Here is a 6,783-nt window from a genome sequence, read left to right on the forward strand (position 1 = left end):
TTTGAACTTGACCGTCAAATTAGCGGCGAGTTTCAATTTTGTGATGTACACAACTCCACCACATTTGTTTAATTTGAGATTGTGGAGTATATGTTTTTAACAAAGCGCATTACCGCTACATACGCTACTCATTTCGATGATCAACAAAGAGGTCAATGTTCACACCCCAATTAACTTTTACCGTTAGCATATAGTCGCTGTGGAGCAGACGACAAAATAGCGGGTGTGTAGACAGAATGTCAACGGACAAAATGTCAGTGGTCAATATGTCAACTGACAAAATGTCTGCGGTCAATATGTCAACGGACAAAAATGCGGTCAAAATGTCAACGGACAAAATGTCTGCGGTCAAAATGTCAACAGACAAAATGTCTACCATTAATGTGGCATCTGGGTAAAAATGTCAACGTATGTGCGTGTGCGTGTGGAAGTTGGAAATTGTTACGAGATTGAAAAAATCTCAATAGTTGGAAATTAAGTTCCTTGTTGATTACAAAATTTTGATAATTAAAGATGCTCCATCATTGGTTGTACCGGCCTCGGTGGCGTCGTGGTTAGGCCGTCGGTCTACAGGCTGGTAGGTACCGGGTTCGGATCCCAGTCGAGGCATGGGATTTTTAATCCAGATACCGACTCCAAACTCTGAGTGAGTGCTCTGCAAGGCTCAGTGGGTAGGTGTAAACCACTTGCACCGACCAGTGATCCATAACTGGTTCAACAAAGGCCATGGTTTGTGCTATCCTGCCTGTGGGAAGCGCAAATAAAAGACCCCTTGCTGCCTGTCATAAAAGAGTAGCCTATGTGGCGATAGCGGGTTTCCTCTAAAAACAGTGTCTGAATGACCATATGTTTGATGTCCAATAGCCGATGATAAGATAAAAAAAATCAATGTGCTCTAGTGGCGTCGTTAAATAAAACAAACTTTACTTTTTTTTATTGGTTGTACATCTGTGTTTGATTTTTAAAAAATGACTAAGGCCCTACTGGCATACAAAAATTTAATACATCACTCATGTTGTTCCCTTATTGACAAAATCTTATATGTACGTTTGGTGTTGTCTAATGTGTGGATAGTCAATATTGATTAATATCCGTTGATTGTTGTTATTAGGTTGATTTATTTTTTTATTAAATTTATTATTATTATTATTATTATTATTAGTTGTTGTTGTTGTTGTTGTAGTTGTTGTTGTTGTAGTTGTTGTTATGTTTGTTTATTTGTTTATTTATTTATTTATTAATTAAACTTATTATATTATTATTTGTATGTATTTATTTATTTATTTATTTATTTATTTGTTTATTTAATGATGACATGCCAGAGTGATTAATCCCATTTCTGAAAATATTAATGGAGTTGCCTCCCTTGCACCACAAACGTGATCATTGTTACTGGCAATCTCCGTGCGAAATGAAGCGTATTTTAACAAACTTGAAGCCGATTTATTCTCCACTAAATCAGCACATTCGGTCAAATGCGTGTCAAACACCTTCCTAACACTCCTGTAATAAAACTAACGTTTGTTCTGCTTAACGACACCACTAGAGTCCACTGATTACATCGGCTGTTGGATGTAAAACAGTTGGTAATTGTGACACAGTTTTAGAGAGGAAACCCGCTGCCGTTTTCTATTAGTAGCAAGGGATCTTTTATATGCACGATCCCACAGACAGGATAACACATACCACGGCCTTTGATATATCAGTTGTGGTGCATAGACTGCAACGAGATTTAACCCAATGGGCCCACATACGGCGATCGATCCCACACCGACAGCGCATCAAGCGAACCCTTTACCACTGGGCTACGTCACAGCCTCCATAATAAAACAGTGGTTGTAAAATATACGTACTTATGTTATCTACAAAAACACCACTAGAGCACATTGATGTATTAATAAAACAGTGCTTGTAAAATATACGTACTTATGTTATCTACAAAAAACACCACTAGAGCACATTGATTTATTAATAAAACCGTGCTTGTAAAATATACGTACTTATGTTCTTTACAAAAACACCACTAGAGCGCATTGATTTATTAATAATCAGCTGTTGGATGTCAAACATTTGGTAATTTTTACATATTGTTTTAGACAGAAAACCCGCTGTATTTTCCAATTCGTAGCAAGGGGCCTTTTATGTGTACCATCCGCAGACAGGATAACACATAACACGGCTTTTGATATACCCCGTTCATATGACCGAGCATACTGGCCGTTTTACCCCGACCGGCGTACAGTGGAGGGGAGGGTGTATTATGCTATTAGTACTAATTATATTGCGGACTATACTGAGGAACCAGTGGAGTCCTCTCCTTTACGGTACCGTATTGGAGTTGCCCTCTAAGGGAAACTTAGACGGCGGAGATATTAATAGGGGTAAGTGGTATGTGGATCGTGGATCCTCCTCTTTGAGGGGCCTAAATAGGTGGACCACTCAAGGTACTGGCATATGGCAGGCCGTGGTATGTGCTATCCTGTCTGTGGCAAATGCACATACAAGATCCTATGCTGCCAATGGAAAAATATCGCGGGTTTCCTCTAATGAAGTGTGCGAATTACCAAATTTTTGATATCCAATAACCGATGATTAGATAATCAATGTGCTCTAGTGGTGTCATTAAACAACACAAACTTCCTTCTAAAAATAATACAAACACAGACTAGTATAAGATGAACTTATGTGAAATACATGCAACTGAATTGTGCATGTATCGCAAAGGCAATTATGTATACAGAACTAACATTTAAAAAATTTAATATTGGTATTTAGTACAGAGGGACATATTGAAATGAGCATTTGGCAAGGAATTATTACACATTGTTTCATAATGATGCTTGTCATTGTGTTCCCTCTAAATTGTTGTTTAAATCATTAAGTTTAAGAACATGCCGCAATGCTGCATCTTAGAAAGTAAGAATTGTAATTGTCCCCATGTTTAAAGGAAAATGCTAAAATATATATTGGCCCTTAATTAATGTTGTTAAGTATAGTGTAGGCAGATATACTGAACCATATTTGAATAATGCTGCCTCAATATATTAAATACATGGCAATGTTTTATAATAAAAGGTTCAAGCAACCCAAAGCATGTGTAAGTGTAGACAATAATGCATTTTAAGCATTGCTTAACTTTTGCCGATGAGTATATCATTATTTCATGCCACATATTGCATTGTTATTTGGTTTGTTAATATTAAGATCTAGTATAGGATGAACATCATCCATTTTGGCCTTATATCTGTTAAACATTTATATGGATGACAACTTTATCACTATATTTCATTTTTCCATTTTTCCATTTTGGGACACAAAATGTGCAACGGTACCTCAATTCTAATGGCGATATTTTCTTTTTATTCCTCCAACATTTTTGCTGCAGTCAAGCAGATATTAAATTTATATAGGGTATCTAAAAATACTTGTCTCCAAAATCCCGGGGTGGGGGTGGGGTGGGTGGTGGGGGAGGGTTTCAGTATCTGGCCAATGAGCTACACATTTTCTATAGTCTGTCTATTGTTTTTCTCTAACGTATTCGTAGTAAATAGCGACTCTTTTTCTATCTATCTTTCTATCTTTCTTTTCTCTGTTTCCTTGTAGTTGTTGTTGTTTCTTTCTTTCCTTATTTTGTTTCGATTTCTATTTCTATCATTCTTTCTTTTCTATTTTGTTTTGTTCATTCGTTCGTTTATTCGTTCGTTTGTCTTCTTTGTTCTCTTAAGGCTCGTGTAGACGGGATGATAAACGTACACGACCGGTCGCAATGAAATCATCGTCATGGTGTATATGTCTAAAACACAAGCCAAAACACGTCAGACGCAATAGTCGCACCGCACGCACGCGCCGTGTCCACTCTTTTTTGAACCTTAACAAAAATAAATTACATATCCTTTATTCAAAAGTTTGTTTTGTTTAACGGCACCACTAGAGCATATTGATTTATTAATCATTGGCTATTGAATGTCAAACAGTTGGTAATTTTGATATATAGTTTTAGAGAGGAAACCCGCTACATTTTTCGAATAGTAGCAAGGAATCTTTTATATGCCCTATCCCACAGACAGGATAGCACATACCACGGTCACTGATGTACTAATCATAGTCCACTGGCTGGAATGAGAAATAGCCCAGTGGGGTCGTCGACGGGGATCGATCCTACAGCGACCGAGCATCAAGTGAGCGCTTTACCACTGGGCTACAACCCGCCTCTCTACTAGCACAAATGACAAGTTTATTGATGAATAGTAACAATAACAAACTTTCTCATGGTTAGGCCTGAACGTAGATTCACAATACCACGTCAACCATCTTCATAAATCAAGGCTAATATTCGTTCCTCGTATTCAGCCTTGATACATGTAGTCAAGATTACTGAAATTTGTAACACCGATTATGTCCCTTACACGATGACATCGCTGACCAATCACAGCATCGGTAACATGTGACAATCTTGAAAGCAATATCAAAAATTAACCGCCGAAACTTTTTTTAACATATCGTGACATACACGACACGTTTCCACGGACGCTGACGCTGCCATCTTTGTTTACAATAACAAGGGAATCTATAAGGAGCGTTGCGATTCGTTGCAATCAGATCTCATCGCATCCAATGAAATTTAAGCATTTTGTGGCACGATTTCTTGACGACATGTATCAAGGCTGAATACGAGGAACGAATATTAGCCTTGATTTATGAACATGCACGTCAACTAGCACAAACGACAAGTGTATTGATGAATAGTAACAATAACAAACTTTCTCATGGTTAGGCCTGGACGTAGATTCACAATACCACGTCAACAAGCACAAATGACAGCTTTATTAATGAATAGTAACAATAACAAACTTCCTCATGATTAGGCCTCACTGTTTTTATGGTTTTTTGAGTTGTTGTTGTTTTGTTGTTTATTCAACTATGCAACACGGGTTTCCTCCTATACAGTCATACATTGGATCCACCGTGGCACATGTTTTCATCAGACAGGTCCGTGGGGGAAAGTAGTTACATGCTACAATAAACAAACAAACAAACAAACAAACAAATAAATAAACATTCAAACAAAGAAACAAATAAACATGAAAATAAAGAAACACATAAATAAACAAATAAACAAGCAATCAAATAAGAAAACAAATAAACAAACACATAAACAAACAAATGAACAAACAAATAAACAAAGACACAAATATATACTGGATAAATGGACAGAGAGAGATAGATAGATAAGAAGATGGGTAGGTAAGTGGTTAATTAGATAGATAGATAGATAGATAGATATATATATATATATATATATCGATATATCGATAGATAGATAGATATTGAAATATATATATATATATATATATATATATATATATATATATATATATAAGATACATGTAGATAGAGAGGTAGATAGAAAGATAGACAGACAGACAGACAGACAGACAGATATATTGATTGATGATAGATAGATAGATAAGATAGATAGATAGATAGATAGATAGATAATCATACATATGTAGATCCATAGATGGGTGAATGGATGGATGGATGAAGGAATGGATGCATATAAAGATAGATATATAGCTGGATATATAGCTGGATAGACAGGTGCATGTAGGTAGATATGTGTTTAGCGCCGATGGATCTTATATTTTACGTTTTGTTCCTTATTCGCGTTACAACATATATTTAGAAATTACGAAATGCATCAGTTTTTTTTAATTCTTTTTTCGCGTTACACCAGATGTTTAGAAATTACGAAATGTATCAGTTTTTTTATTCCTATCTCGCGTTACAAGAGGAAATGTTTCATTTAAGGAAGCACTCAACACATTTTATTTACGGTTATATGGCGTCAGACATATTGTTACGGATCACACAGACATTGAGAGAGGAAACCTGCTCTCGCCTCTTCATGGGGTACTCTTTCCGACTAGCAGCAAGGGATCTTTTATATGCACCATCACACAAACAGTTGTTACACCAGTAATGGAGCACTGGCTGGAACGATAAATAGCCCAGTAGGTCCACCGATGGGGATCGATCCTAGACCGACCGCGCACCAAGCGAAAGCTTTACCTTTGGGCTATGTTCCGCCCTGCGTTATAACAGAGGTTTAGAAATTACGAAATGTATCAGTATGTTATTCCTTTTTCGCGTTACAACAGATGTTTAGAAATTACGAAATGTATCAGTATGTTATTCCTTTTTCGCGTTACAACAGATGTTTAGAAATTACGAAATGTATCAGTATGTTATTCCTTTTTTCGCGTTACAATAGATGTTTAGAAATTACGAAATGTGTCAGTATGTTATTCCTTTCTTTTTCGCGTTACAACAGATGTTTAGAAATTACGAAATGTATCAGTATGTTATTCCTCTTTTTTTCCGCGTTACAACAGATGTTTAGAAATTACGAAATGTATCAGTATGTTATAAATTTTTCGCGTTACAAGCGATGTTTAGAAATTACGAAATGTATAAGTCTGTTATTCTTTTCTCGCGTTAAAACAGATGTTTAGAAATTACGAAATGTATCAGTATGTTATTCCTTTTTCTCATTACAACAGATGTTTAGAAATTATGAAATGTATCAGTATGTTATTCCTCTTTTTTTCCGCGTTACAACAGATGTTTAGAAATTACGAAATGTATCAGTATGTTATAAATTTTTCGCGTTACAAGCGATGTTTAGAAATTACGAAATGTATAAGTCTGTTATTCTTTTCTCGCGTTAAAACAGATGTTTAGAAATTACGAAATGTATCAGTATGTTATTCCTTTTTCTCA

The sequence above is a fragment of the Gigantopelta aegis genome, chromosome 1 (assembly GCF_016097555.1).
Source record: "Gigantopelta aegis isolate Gae_Host chromosome 1, Gae_host_genome, whole genome shotgun sequence".
Classification (NCBI taxonomy): Eukaryota; Metazoa; Mollusca; class Gastropoda; order Neomphalida; family Peltospiridae; genus Gigantopelta; species Gigantopelta aegis.